Source organism: Haliaeetus albicilla, chromosome Z, assembly GCF_947461875.1.
Source record: "Haliaeetus albicilla chromosome Z, bHalAlb1.1, whole genome shotgun sequence".
NCBI lineage: Eukaryota > Metazoa > Chordata > Aves > Accipitriformes > Accipitridae > Haliaeetus > Haliaeetus albicilla.
In genome coordinates, this window is record NC_091516.1 from 60531431 (window position 1) to 60546810 (window position 15380).

At 50.6% G+C, this 15380-nt stretch overlaps 2 long non-coding RNA genes across 2 annotated transcripts; both read right to left on the bottom strand.

The window, feature by feature from the left end:
• Positions 1-828: 828 nt before the first annotated feature.
• On the bottom strand, positions 829-7809 carry LOC138683825 (uncharacterized). Its single transcript, XR_011323267.1, has 3 exons — positions 7145-7809; positions 4788-5010; positions 829-3112 (listed from the first exon to the last, which is right to left on the bottom strand). It is a non-coding gene; the product is annotated as an uncharacterized lncRNA (long non-coding RNA).
• Positions 7810-9693: 1884 nt separating this feature from the next.
• Positions 9694-14727, bottom strand: LOC138683700 (uncharacterized). The gene is made up of 3 exons (XR_011323109.1): positions 14471-14727; positions 12717-12862; positions 9694-11118 (listed from the first exon to the last, which is right to left on the bottom strand). It is a non-coding gene; the product is annotated as an uncharacterized lncRNA (long non-coding RNA).
• Between the last annotated feature and the right edge of the window lie 653 nt (positions 14728-15380).

The window sequence follows — 15380 nt, forward strand, 5'->3', positions numbered from 1 at the left end:
TGATCTTCGGATAAAAATGCAGTGAGCACCTAATTTTTCAAATCCTTTCTGCTGCTAGAGCGTATTTTAAAACCTGTAAGGCCCAAATTTACCACTGGCGTAAAATGCATTAAAATCTGCTTCACTCACTACTTACACCAGATGGAGATACGGCTTGTTTTATTCTGCCCGAGTACTGGAATTTAAAGCTATGGAGACACCCTTATTCAAAGACAGTTGAGGTAAAAAATATACTATAACAGAAAGAAAACTTTGTAATTCAAACACTACTGCTCCCAACCAGGAGGGTATATGACACAGAAGTCAAAAGATTGAGCGTGTGGGGTTTTTGAAGGTAATGGTGGTTAGCCTTTCAATATTTTGCTACATAGGCCTAAGTGGAGACTTTGAAGTGCAAAAGGTGGTCCATGTTTCAAAGCCTCCCCCTAAGCCACCAGCCCAACAGCTGGTGTGAGGTGACAGTGCTGTTAATGAAGCCCTGAAATTTGATGTGCATCTGCTAGAAAAGATGAAAATTTACATCTCAAATTTACAATCCTCCAAATGCTGGTAATAATCCTGAACAGGATTCCCTTCCCTGCTGAAAGGAACAGCTTGGTTGCCCTTGCACGTGGACTTAGATCTTGTGTGTGCTGTAGAAATACAGAGCACTGCCTTATTTAAAAGAAAGTGTGGTTAGAGTGGGGCTCTTTCCCTGGCCCTGTCCTCTTTCCCATAGAAACTGAACTAGCTAAAACGCTGAAGGGAGTCTGCTGACACCTGTGCCTCTCTGCTCGTGGAAGTACAGTGGGAAATGTACAAGTGTGGGCTCTGATCTCAGGGGACCGCGGTTGTTAGCATGAGGAGTTACCTTTTTACCTTGAGGACAGTTTGAGCAGTGATCAGTTTTGCATCTCGGCACAGGAACAGTTTGTGCATCTCACACTTGTCTTAGCGTAGTTTGGATCCTCACTGCGGAAAGGATCCCTGCTGCCTTTACCGCACTGCAGATGCTTTTCTGGGAGAACATACCCTGACCATGCATTTCCAGCAGTGAGAGACTGGCATTGCAGTACACAGAGGCAGGCTGGGTAGAATGTGCAGCACCATTATTGATCTCTTTCTCTAAGGTTATTTCCACTCATGCACATGAAGCAGAGCACTTCTTCACATATCCATCCCATTTATGATGAGCTCCTCTCTCAGGACTGGGGCTGCATTTCCATTACCCTTGCTTTCTAGGCTGACATGTTGCTAGTGCCTGCCAAATATCAAGGTCTGCATGCTTGCCACCTCTCCCAGCTGAGCTCAAAGCGCTATAAAAGCTGATGCTCTTCACAAGCTGATGGATGTTGTTCTTTGGCTCGTCCATCCTGCCAGACATCGCTCATGTGGATGGACCAGCGTGACCACCTTGTGCTACAAGAAGCACCAGGCATGGCCTAGTGGATAGGACACTGAGTTTTTCCCAGCCAGTGGCAGGCTGTGTCACACAAGAAAGCCACTTCAAGTCTTCCCATTTTAGAAGCCATATGAGCCCTTCCTTCTCCACCATGGTGCTGCAGATGAAAGCAGACAGATGAGATTTAAGCATGATTATCATCATTATTAATGGTAGCCCTTCTACAGATGTCATCCATACACCCTATTGCTAGCCTGGTGGACCACCACTAACTTTAATCTTCCCAGTCTACAGTCTAGTCTCCTTGCTGGATGTAAATCTTCCTCCTTCAGATTGTTGTTCGCAAGCAACAGCTGCTGAGCAGATTGTCCTGGAAACTGATAAAGATATTAAACAGAACTGGCCGCAATACTGAGCCCTGGGGAACACCACTTGTGATGGGTCACCAACTGGATTTAACTCCATTCACCACAAACCTTTGGGCCCGGCCATCCAGCCAGCTTTTTACCCAGCAAAGAGTATGCCTGTCCAAGCCACGAGCAGCCAGTTTCTCTGGGAGAATGCTGTGGGAAACGGTGTCAAAGGCTTTACTAAAGACACATTCACAGCCTTTCCCTCGTCCACTAAGTGGGTCACTTGGCACAGAAGGAGATCAGGTTAGTCAGGCAGGACCTGCCTTTCATCAACCCATGCAGACTGGGCCTGATCACCTGCTTGTCCTGTATGTGCCACATGATGGCATTCAAGACGATCTGCTCCATAACCTTCCCCGGCACCGAGGTCGGACTGACAGGCCTGTAGTTCCCCAGATCCTTCTTGTGGCCCTTCCTGTAGATGGGTGTCACATTTGCTAACCTCCAGTCAACTGGGACCTCCCCAGTTAGCCAGGACTGTTGGTAAATGATGGAAAGTGGCTTGGTGAGCACCTCCGCCTACTCCCTCAGTACCCTTGGTGGATCCCATTGGGCCCCATAGACTTGTGTGTGTCTAGGTGGTGTAGCAGGTCGATAACCATTTCCCTTTGAATTATTACCGGGGCTTCATTCTGCTCCCTATCCCTGTCTTCCAGCTCAGGGGGATGGGTACCCGGGGGACAACTGGTCTTACTATTAAAGACTGAGGCAAAGAAGGCATTTAAGTGCCTCAGGCTTTTCCTCATCCTTTGTCACTGTGTTTCCCTCTGCATCCAATAAAGGATGGAGATTCTCCTTAGCCCTCTTCTTGTTGCTAATGTATTTATAGAAATGATTTTTATGGCAGTAGCCGGCTTAAGTACTAGTTGGGCTTTGGCCCTTCTAATTTTCTCCCTGCATAACCTCATGACATCCTTGTAGTCCTCCTGAGTTGCCTGCCCCTTCTTCCAAAGGTCATGAACTCTCCTTTTTTTCCTGAGTTCCAGCCAAAGCTCTTTGTTCAGGTCCAGGTGAAGGTCCAGGCTTGCACAAGAGCTCTCCTTCAATGGTGCCAGACTCAGGCTTTCCATGTGACCCGGAAAGGCTCAGGACATCACATTTGAGATGTGGTTGGCTGCACCATCTCCCTTGGCCCTGATCTCATCACCAGTGGGTGCCTTTGGACCCAAAAGCAGCTGCAGATATCCCTGGTGATTGGTGTTTGGAGTTGGGTGAAGGCGCTTCTGTGGAGTTTAATGAGATTGAATTCAAACCGAGGATCAGGATCTATCTGAGGCATCAGTGGGCTACAGCAGGAAATAACAGCCAGGGTGAATACCTGTCGAAGGACAACAAAGAGCACAACTGGGTTTTCCACATTGTCCAACACCCCAAAAGTTTCCATCAGACTTGGGCATCACTTAATCCAGAAAATTGCTGCTATGAGAAAACCTTCATGGCTGATATTCCCCATCACATGAGCTATTTCTGTACGTCCCTCATGCACACGCGTGTGCACAGAGACTCTGTCTGCCATGTGTGGGGAGGCAGCGCTGGCGTTTGTGCTGGCTCCACGTCTCCCCGCTCTGTACCAAGACATGGATGGAGTGTGGGCTGCAGGGGACGACCCACATCAGCTGCCCATGGTTAAAGTGACTTCTCCTAATTTAAAAACAGCAAAAGCCTGTTGGTGAGAGGTTTAGTCATGCCCTGCCCATGCAGGCATGGTGCAGCAGGCAGGCATCTTCAGGGCTGCAAAGCGCTTAGTGAGACCCACAGCAGCCGGTGCCCTGCAGCCTTGCCTTGCTCTGCCCCACGTAAAGCCCCCTTCCATGGGCAGCATGGCTCCACACAGCAGCCGTGCGGAGAAACAATGTCCAGCATGTTGTCTCAGCTGCCTCAGAGGACCTCTATATGGGCTGCATATCCCCATAGTGCTCACATGCAGCCAGCCTCCCAGAGGGGTGTTTCTGGGCCAAAGGCATGCACCCAGCAGGGAGCGGGGCAAATGGGACTCTGAGCAGACAACCTGATGGGTCTAGTGGGGCAAGTCGAGAGCCTCTCCTGGGCAACAAAGCTGCTGTCCCTCTGCAGACTGATGGGGAGCTGCACTGGGCCTTATCTCTCAAACTAGCATGTGGCTGTCATGTCAAAACCCAAGGCTGGCTTCCAAGAGCAATGCTACGTCCTGTGTGGCATCCTGTTGTCCCATGCTGGGACTACAGAACTCGGTCCCCCTGCACTCAGAGGCAGAGCTGACTGCCAGGGCAGCAGCCCAGGCTTTTACATAGGGGTGCCAGGAGCTCCGGCTCTTCTGCCAGCTCTGCCTAAACGTGGTGCGTAGGTGGCACAGATACTGCTGCCACTCTCTGTTACTGGCTGCACCGATGCGTTGCTGTAGCTGGGTTGGTTTGACACCCTTCTGCTGCCAACACAATGCGTGGATGTCGCTTGCTGCAATGCCAGGCTGCTGCCCCAAGCATTACAGGTCAGATCCTCTGCAGATGGGCTTGAGCTTGGCTTGTTTGCAGACCACGGCCACGTGTAATTAATTTCCATAGCAAGGCTTGCAGGTACTGATCTCATCTACAAAGATGGGGAAGTTAAAGCACAGGCACCGAGTAATCTGCCTAGCTGTGTACTGGAGATGTAGAGATACAGTCTGGGCTGGAGCTGTGACTTTCCAGGTCCTCTCCCAGGCTGTACTGCTGCCAGCCCATGACTGCCAAGCAGCGCTTGCCCTCAGTGGCTACTCGGGGTCTCAGAGGAGTGGTGGGGTTTCTGAGGATGCAGGAAAAAGTCCCACGTGTCACTACTACCACGGTACCCTCTGCCTCAAAGGCAGACAGGGGAGCATGCAAGAAACCCTGGGAGAGCCACACGTCTGATCACATAGGGGATCACCAGGACCATAAAAACAGCAAATAACTGCAAGCAGGGAGAAATAAAAAAGATCTGCAATGGGTAAAAAAACTGAGTCTTAGGATGCAGTGGGTTTGGGCTTGCAGGCTTACCGTTCCCTTTTTGCAAGTGCGTGCAGAGCCTCCCCTGGCACAGCTCTGCAGACTGACATCCAGGGTGGGCTCTCGGCTGCTTGGTCTTCGCAAATTTCTGGAAAGTGGCAGGATTTCAGGTTCCCTCCTGCTCATTAGTCACTGCATCAGCAGCACTGCCCACCAGATCAGATTGTGAGGCTGATGCAGCCAGATGGGAAGAACTGCAACTGCATATCTGCTGCTGAAGAAGACAGATATTCTATTAGAATAGAGGAACAAAAAACAAACCCTCAAAGGAAGCCAGCTGCGTCAGAAGGTTGTTTCATGATGTTCAGGCTTGTCTGGAAGGATCCAGGTCAGACCTGGTGTATTTCTGCTTGCTGGGAGGAGGCACCTGGGCAGCAGCCGCCCTCATCCCCACCTGCCCACCCTTTAGCTCTGCTGTCATTTTCCCATAGCCACAGAACCCCATATCTGTCTCCTGGGGGTCCCAGTAGCCTGTGTTTTGCCTGCTGGCACAGCTTCTGACTCAGACCAGCCTGGCAGCCCCATGACAGAGGACCCCTCCACACCCCGCTCATGGACATTTTCAGTGGGGGATTGGACCCTGCGTCCCCCTGAGCAATGCACTGCTCCCACGCCAATGCAGAGAAGAGAGGTGTCCAACGGGAGCCTTCTCTGCCTTCCCCTGAAAGCAGTGCTTGTACCTAGGCACCGTTTGCAAACGGGCTCCCCAGAGAGCTGCTAGGCTGCAGTTACAGTAGGTTGCATCAGACCCCAGCTGTGAGCCCGTTGCTTGCAGTTTTGGGGTGGGTACTAGCAAAGCAGCATCCCAAGGCCAAATGCCAAAACACCCTCTGCCTGTAGCTCCAGCACCTGACCCCAGAGAGGCCAAAAGAGGGACACCAGAGCTGGGCTGGGTCCTTGTGGGCCCCAAGGAGTAAAACAGTGCTTTGAGTGTCCTTCTCTGAGGGATTTTTCTCTGGCCTTGATGAAAACTGTCTGACATTCAGCTGATGGTTTTTTCCTAGAACAGGCTATTCTCAATGCTCTTCTTTGCTTTGAAAAGCATCCTCTGAGAGGAAGGAGTGCTTTTACCATAAAAGCAGAGCAAGTGCACACTGCTCTACCTTGGCCAAAAGAGTCAGATGAAGAGGACTCCATTTCCCTGCCAACCCTGTGATGTTTTGGCCAGGATTTGATGCGGTCTGCCTGATACATCCAAACAAAATGGTCCTGTCAGCTGCTCACATTCCTGGACTCTGCCTTCAGTCTCACAGTATGGCAGCAACTCTCCTGGGAGGCCCAAACTGCTGCCTGTGCCCTGCCGCTCTCTGCAGCATCCCCTTCCCACCCCCCTGCCTCCATCTGTCCTGCCAGAGCTGAACTGCCCTTGCAGCGAAGGAGGGGATGCCCAAGACATGGTTTGGCTTTTGCTGTGCTGTGTGTAGCTGCAGCTTTACATTTCTCCTAATCTCTGTAATATCACGTACAGGTTTTTTTGGTTCTTTTCCCCTACCTTTATTCTGCTTCTGCTTTTCTTTCCCCATGGGACTTAGCAACCATGTCCAGCTGGAGCTTTTTTACATGTGGTATCAGCAGCTGTGTGTTCCCACTAAATGCCTCAGCAGCTGCTGTTCAGGGCAGTAACACAGCCCAGCAAGCTGGAACGCAGCTCATGAGGCTCCTGCCAGCCTCACTATGGGCTCATGGTGCGTGCCTGAGTGAACCCCTCATCCCCCATCAGTTTCCATGCAGACCTTGGAGATGAGCTGCCTTTGCTGGCCAGGCACGGACGGACTCACACTAAAGCATGGGTTGCATAGGGGCTTGTGCTGCAGGAAAAGCCTTTTCTCTGCTGGCAGCAGGGCCCTAGCTGAAGGCTAAAGCCTAACACACGCTCCCACTCTGCAGCTCCATCCCTCCTGCCACCCCTGGCAGTGCCTGCAGTGATGGCATCCCTCCATGGCTGCCATGCCCAGAGCACACAAGCCCTGGTTTGAATGTGCCATCCTGTCCTTAAAAGCAGCTGTAAACACACTTTTCCACTTTCTACTATTTTTTTCTGCAGCACCCAGAAGCCTTTCATACTTAAAAGCCTCAGTGCCCCTGCACAGCACAGTGGGAAGAGCCCCTGATCCCACCGTCTCCTCCAGTGCCCCAGTGTCTGCAGGAAGAGGATGACAGTGGTCCCATGCCTTCCAAAATAATCTGTTTGCTGCATTCCTCCTCTTTATCACAGCTGCTTATGGTCCCCCAGGGTGTTTTTGTTCCTGTTTGTCTTATTTGCACAGACACAAGGGGTGGGGAAAGGAAGGAGGGTAAGTAAGCAGGCTGGGAGAAGGGAAACATCTCTGCTCTTCCCCAGTGCTTACCTCCATGTCCAAGCATCTCCAAGGCCACCTCTCCAGCGTCAGATGGTCTCAGGGGCACCCAGCACCCAAGGACTTGACATCCAAAGGCATTCTGGTGTTTTCCCTTTTCACGGCTGAGTACCCCAAGGGACACCCTCAGCTCCTCAGCTCCCCACCCCAGACCAATCTCCAGGCCATTTCCAGCCAGCACATATGAGCAGTATGAGATACCATTTTTTTCATGTCCTGTGCTCATAAGGGTAGTTGCTATCTTTTTCCTTTTCTACTCTGTGTGCCCAGGAGCAGCTTGTCAGCCATCAGAAGGGAAAGAAGTTTCCCAGACATGCTGTAGGGACACAAAGGAATTGTTTGCACAAGCAAGTGTTTGCGGCTGTCCTTCTTCAGAATAATCCCTTTTATTTTCCAAACCACTTTTCCAGTTTGCCAAGATCCTTTCCAGCCCTACTCCTGTGCTCCAGGGCAGTGCCTCCCAGTTTAACGTCACCTGCAGAGGTCAGAAGCACATGCCACAGTCCAGCATTCAGGTCAATTATAAAAACACCAAGTGGGACCAGACTGACCAAACAAAAAACCCAAACAATCCTAAACTTCATACTTGGAGTATCTCTGCCATGTGGCCACAAACCATTGGCACTGGATGCAATCATCCAACAAAGTCTGCACCTACCTAGTAATCTCATTTAAACCATGCTGCAGAGAGCCATGTAGCAGAAGGTATAAAAAGCCTTGGCAGTGCTCCTGAGTGTCAGCATCAGCTCTTACCTCGTCACAGGAGAAAATCAGGCTGGTGTAGTACAATCTGTCATGATTGTTGTGCAGGAGCTATGATGCACTTTTTTATTCTTCTGGTACGTTACCTGCCCTTTGCAAATTTTCAGTGGTAATTACAAATAGTTCAGGGATTGACTAAGCCAACACTTGCACTGTTTGAAGATGAATTTTGTCAGGCCGTGACAACCTCTAAATGTCTAACAGCTTTGAGTTCTTCATCTCCTGCTCTTGGCTGCAATCTTGTTGCTTGCTCTTGCTGTTTAACACCTAGCTCAAAAAATGCAGCCTGCACCGCAAAATGAAGACTGATGCAAATGCAGCATTAACCAGTTTGGCCTTTCCAGTGCCAACAGTTGCTGCCTTTTTCTTCACTTTGAGTCTCACAGGAGGCTACCACTATATTGACTGGGACTGGCAGCGGATCTGCTTGGGCTGTGGTATTGAAACCATGCATGTATTAAAAAGAAGAAGACAGAAAACAGAAAGACCTTCCACTCTTTTCTTAAAAGATGCTTTTCTCTGTGGAAAATACACTTTCAATGAGTACCAACAAACTGGTCTTTTCTTGGCATGCACATGAACCCCTAAATAGTACAGAAAGCACAAATTTAAGTTTTGGGTCTGCCCACAGCATTCCACAATGAAACAGCCTCAAAAAAGGAATGCCACCTGCCTGTTCATATCCTTTGAACATACATTTTGCTATAGAAGGCTTGCAAACTCTGCTTGCGTGAAGGTGCAGGTCATAAACTCCTGACACGTTTCAGCTGCCTCTTCCCCCCCATTTCCATTCATTTGCCCCCTGCTTGATTAAAACAGCCCACTGCAAACAAGGTAATCTAGTGGGAAGTTCAGCACTTGGCTTCGCTTATAAGAATGAAAGTGCCTGACCTTATGCCTTACACTGGCAATACTGCAAAGACAGGGTGCTGCAAAACACAGACCTTAGCCTTTACCAAAAATGTGCGTTTGGGAAGAGGCACTAATTTACCAATGCTCCCCCAATGCATGAATATGCTGCTGGTACTTTTTTCCCCCAAGCAACTTGCAAGCATGAGCTTCATTAGTCTTCCTGTACTGGTGCTCACAAACTTACCAACACAAGCAGGGCAAGACCATAGCCATCATGCTGCTGCATTTCTGGCAGAGAAGGTACTGTCATCACACACTCCAGAAATAGCCTGCAACATGCTTTTAATGAAGCAGGACAGGATGTGAATGCCAGGCTCAGTGGATGGCTCTGGGATTTTTCAGACACGCAAAAGCACTTCAAATGTGTGGTACCACCAAAGTACTCGAGTGGGATGGGTAAGACATTTCCAGAATGGCCTTTTTGGAAGATCAACACCGCCACCACTCTCAGCAAACTCCTCCTTAGCCAGTGTGGAAGGAAAGCGTCATACACCCTTCGCTCTTTTGGCCAGCTGTACTGGGTTTGCATGGCAAGGTTTTGGTAGCAGGGGGGTTACAGGGGTGGCTTCTGGGACAAGATGCCAAAAGCTTCCCCTGTGTCCGGCAGAGCCCATACCAGCCGGCTCTAAGACGGACCCGCTGCCGGCCAAAGCCGAGCCCATCAGCGATAGTGGTAGTACCTCTGGGATAACAGATTTTAGAAAGAAAAAAAGTTGTGGGACACACAGAAACAGCAGACGGAGAGAGGATTGAGAACATGTAAGAGAAACAACCCTGCAGACCCCCAGGTCAGTGCAAAAGGAGGGGGAGGAGATGCTCCAGGCGCTGGAGCAGAGATTCCCCTGCAGCCCGTGGTGAAGACCATGGTGAGGCAGGCTGTCCCCCTGCAGCCCAGGGAGGTCCACGGTGGAGCAGATCTCCACCTGCAGCCCGGGGAGGACCCCACACCGGAGCAGGTGGGTTCCCAAAGGAGGCTGTGACCCCGTGGGAAGCCCACGCTGCAGCAGGCTCCTGGCAGGACCTGCGGACCCGTGGAGAGCGGAGCCCACGCTGGAGCAGGTTTTCTGGCAGGACTTGTGACCCTGCAGGGGACCCACGCTGGAGCAGTGTGTGGGTCTGTCTGTCCTCTAAAGGACTGCAGCCCATGGAAAGGACCCATGCTGGAGCAGTTAGTGAAGAACTGCAGCCCGTGGGAAGGACCCACGTTGGAGAAGTTCGTGGAGAACTGTCTCCCATGGGAGGGACCCCACACTGGAGCAGGGGAAGAGTGTGAGGAGTCCTGCCCCTGAAGAGGATGAAGGGGCAGAGATAACGTGTGATGAGCTGACTGTAAACCCCATTCCCCATCCTCCTGCACCACTGTGGGGGTTAGGTAGAGAATCCTGGAGTGAAGCTGTGCCCAGGAAGAAGGGAGAGGTGGGGGGAAGGTGTTTTGAGATTTGGTTTTATTTCTCATTACCCTATGCTGATCTGATTGGTAATAAATTAAATTCATTTTCCCCAAGTCGAGTCTGTTTTGCCTGTGATGGTAATTGGTGAATGATTTCTCCCTGTCCTTATCCTGACCCACAAGCTTTTTGTTGTATTTTCTGTCCCTTGTCCAGCTGAGGAGGGGACTGATAGGGTGGCTTGATTGGCACCTGATGTCCAGCCAGGGAACCCACCACACAGGTGCAGCACTGCCTTCCCACTTTTCCCTTAACATCCTCCAATTCATTAAAGAATGAGCACTGGCCTCAGCCTAATGTGCTGTCCCCAGCTGATGACGATTTTCACTTCCCATCTTGAACCTCCTTAGGTGAACCTACTTTTCACCCAAAGCACTGCATCCTCAGGCCCCTCTCACCCTGGCTATCATCAGCACCCTGGCCATGAGTGTGCCAGACCGTGATGCAGTTTAAGACCCCTCCAGCTGGAACAGGGCAACCTCCCTCCAGTGCCCTCTCCATGAGATGGGGCTGGCCAAGCATCAGGCTGAACCCAGTATACACACATTTTTAAGGCCCTTCACCCTAAAGCAGCAATTACCAAGCAAAAACTGATAGTGGTGGCAGAGACCCATCAGACTCTGGTTTTCTCTTTTCCTGACAAAGGGCAGCACTGGCATGGAAAAGTTGTGGGACCCTAGATGCCCGTCATCCACCCAAGATCTTCAGAGGATGCTTTTCCCTTAGACTGCCCATCGCCAGAGGCAGGGAGATCTATCTTCAAAGCTCAGTCTGCAAGTGAGGGCTGGGATGCATCTTGATGAAACCAGCATCTGCTTGTTTCGAGGGTCTTTGGTGCAGTTCCTGCCACAAGTGAAAAGTTTGTCAGTGCTCCCTACAAGTACAAGTGACATGTCAAAGCAACAAAAGAGCTGTGGGCTGTAAAATAGCTCTGCATTTTGCCTGATAAATCTCTTCCTGAAGCTGTTAACTGAGCTGCTGGACCTGTTGTTAGTAACAAAGCAGTGGAGGTGATACATTAAAAAAAAATAACTTAGTGACTCATTTCAAAGGAAATGGTTTTAAAATGCAAGGCAAATTCATCTCCTGCGCTGCCTGGGGCTCTGGTCTAAGCAAGCTGTTCGGGCTGATCATGACCGCTGGTCACGCTGAAGTCTACCTAAAACACCTCCTGTATTTGGAGAGATGCTGCGCAATCAAGGCCGCCCACCGGAGAAGCAGGAGCTTTGTTTCTTTTAAAGCATGCAGAGCATCATCCCCAGCCTGCTTGGCTGCTCGCCTCCTGTCAGAGTGGTGAGCGGCTCCTGGGAAGGCAGGACTCATCCCCCAAAGCCCCCCAGGATGCACCCCCTGTTTTTCCTCCCCGCAGCACACCTGCCAGGAGTTTCTGCCTCCCAGAGTCATCGCTCCTCTCTTGCTGCAAAGGTCCCCCGCAGGACTGGCTGAGCCCCAGGATGGGCACTGCACCCCAAAAGGCAGCCCCCCACAGGGACCGCAGGGCAGCCCCAGGAAGAGGTGGGAGCCAGCAAGCCCCCAGATGGTTTTGCTGGTGGTTCCCAAAACCAGCTCAGGCCATGCAGCATACACAGAGCTGACAACTTTAATTGACAGCCACAAGTTTTAATCCCCTCAGTGCCCAGCACAGCTCAGCAGAGGACTCCAAATATTTAAGAGATGCATTCATAACCAGTGATGGGCACAAGCCGGCCAGTGTTTTCTGAGATGCCAGCCAGCAATCACTCCCTACCAGCCAGATCAACTGCACGATCTTTTTAAATGCAGCAACAAGGATTTAACCCAAGTGGCTGCACGGCACTGGTGGGATGTGCCCTCAGCTGGCCGCTTTCCTGAATATTCGTCCCTGGGACTCCCAATTTTGTGAATCACTCTGCCAGAAAAAGGGTTTGCTCAAGAGCATGCACAGCAGAAGCACATGTCCAAAACCCATTCAGCTGTAAAATTATAGCTATTTGCAGAACTTGGTTTTACTCATACAAACACACTGCCTTGTTATCTTGTGCCTGTACAAGTAGGGTAAGGTGACCCAGGTTTACAAGGAATTTGTCATTGAAGGATAAAGATGTGTTGCTACATTGGGCAGACACATTCAGATAGCTAAATGAAAACATAGTGATGGTATAACTGTGGGTGCTGGTGATCCTTTCTTGCACCATCATGTATCTTCAGAGTTAAGACAAAGTGAGGTTTGTACAAAAGAAGAGGAAGGCACTTGCCTTTTTTAAAATTTTTAGTAGCAAACCAGCACAAACTGCACGTGAATATGGACGACAGGAGGGAGATGAGAAATGTTCACCACCTTGGCTTTAACTGGGGAGTTTCTACTGAGAAAAAGGGGAGGATGTTGAAAAGTATCCCAAATGTTGAGTTTCACCTTTTCTTTCAGTTGCATGCCCTGTTCGCCCAATGCCCAGTTTGCTCACCCATACAATGCTCTGTTTTTGTGGCTATATCAGGAAAAAAGATTATTTTGCTTGCCGATTTTCATAATGTGTGGTGCTTTTTCTCCTCCTCACGTGGGCGGGCTGGCCCTGCCTCCCCCCAGCCATCTCAGCAAGGACCACCGCACCTTAAACATAAAATGCCAAGAAGGGTATTTAATTTCTACTAAAAGCAAAGGTGCTGGGAACCTCCACTCAGACTCACCAACAGGCCCAGTGCTACAGGGAGCTCAGACTTCACCACCCCTCCCTGCCAGACCACTGCTCCCCTACCGAAAGTGGACAGGATCATCTGCAAGGACAGATCCTGGCACCGCTCTCCTGAAGACCCCCCTGATGCGTATGGCCACTGGGACCCAGCAGCTGGTCTGAAGGCAATGAAAAGCGCGGCCCTTTGCTGGCATCATCTGCCTTTGGCAGATGCAAAAATGGCAAGCGGAGTTTAAAAAGCAGCAAGCAGTGGACCTCAGGTGACATCAGCTGCTGAGATGCTGCTCCCAAGCAAGGGGGTACTCACCCCCCAAACCTCATGCAGAAAAGCTCCTGCAGGAGAGAGAGCTCCTCTCCACAGGGCAGGGCAGCTATTTCTTTCCTAACGTGAAGCTCTGGGTGAAGCTGCACCCTTCGGCTGACTTAACCTGCCCTGTCCCAGGCAGTGGGAGTGCCGACGGGAGGACAGCAGTGTGCATCCACCTCTGGCAGCACAAGGCTTAGGGCCTCTGCTTTTGCAGCCGAAGTCACGGGGCGTCAGCTTCTCTGCCAGTCAGATAGAGTCCTTCTCAGTCTTTGCTAATTTCTCTTGTTTTCTTTCCTTTTTTTGTCCTTTTTTCTTATTTTTTTATCTCTCTGCCACGGGACTTTCAAGTCTCCACCATGAAGTGAATTTCAGCTGGGTGGTCACCAGGGGATTTGCTGCCTGCAGACCCAGGCGGACCACCCTGTATCAGACCCCACATCTGCTGGATCTTGAAGGCTTAGGGTTATAAATTAGCTTTCACCTAAAACCTTTGGTGCTGCAGCCTTGTGGTGCTGGGAGAGCTGGCCAGGCTGCAGCCGTTAGTCATGGCTGCTGCGGGTAAAGTCCTCTCATGCTGCACTTGGAGGGGTTTACTTAGGCTGATTTTTTTTATCTGCCTCTGCACCTCAGCAACAGGGAGTGATCCCTTTGTGTGATCCACTCCGCAGCTGGCTAGGCTGCACCACGAACCTAGCCTTTTCCTGGATGACGTCTGAACTAGCAATAGCTAATCCGTCTGAGTAATGAAGGGATTATTTCCACAGCTGCCACTCAGTTGCAACAGCAGCCCCAAGGATCTACAGAAACCCACAGAAACACGCATAACTGCAAGGCTGGTCCTGCCCCCCACCCCCAGTCCCAGCACCAGCATGGTCCCATCCTGACCTGCTGAGGCACCATTGCACATCCCTGTCTGCAACCATTCCTGGCCACTGCTGGCAATAAGACCTTGAGGTAGCTGGACCTCTGGTATCAGCGTGGCTGTTTCTGTGCTCCTACCTCAGCTAAAGGATTGCTGCAGATGTCAAGTGACTCTAACGGCTCCCTTTGACACCACCACCACCCCACCACCCCCCATTTTTCAGCATCTTTCTAGGAACTCCTGGAGACGGAGAAGCCACAAACAGTTTTCTAGTGAAGGTAATCTCGTGCTCATTCCCTGTTTGCCTTTAGTATTCCACTATTTAATACCCCTAGTGCGCGACAGCATGGAAAATACCTGTTTCTTGCCGAAGACCACATCAAAGAGCCAAGAATGGACAAAAATACTGACTGACCACCTCTGCCTTCTCAGTCAGAGTTTGCAGTCTTCTGTCCTTTAGCTCTTTTCCACTCACAACTCTCCATCACCTTGTGACTCTGCATTTAAGGAGTCTTTCTCATTGTTCATATCCTGCTTGCCAGAGATTTTGTTCGTGCGTTCAGCAGACTTGGTCAAAGAGCAGGCTTTCCTAACTCCAGCTCTGCACTCGTTGTTGCTAAGGATCCCAGCTTTTTATTTGACTTGTACTGGATGCAGTTCCTAAATGCCATTTTCCTTCCCTTTTGCAATCAAATTGGATTTCCAGGTGAGGAAGCCCCCTTACACTGATGCAGCACTAGAGGAGATGCTAGAGTCTAAAAAGACCTTCCTAGCCTCTCTCCAGCCAGCATCGTGATTATTTTTACATTTTCTCACATATAAATTTGTCTCATGATTACATATACGCATGGGCACACACACAGATGCGCATGCATGTGCACAGTCAAATGAGGATCTGGAAAGATCCTCAGCTGAAGATCCCCAGCCCTCCTGAGCCTGTAATTCGGCAGAAAGAGACATCCCCAGACCTGGAGACCTCACAGCCCTGCATCCCAGCCCTGACAGGGGTTATCGGGAGTACATCTTGCTGTGGTGCGAATGAGAGCGTGCGACCCAGAACGGCTGGTGCCAAAACCCTGGAGGCTTCGGGATGTCCCTCTTGTAGTTGCAGGAGCTCTAGAAAAAAAGTTCATCCAAGAAACCAGGAGTTTTGCCTGCCAAACCCCGAGTGCAGCCATCTCCCAGCAGATGGGGCAGGTTGCCTCCCAGTCCAAGAGCCCTGGTGGGGTGTGCCTCATCCCCAAAATCAGAGCAGCTGCAGGATGCA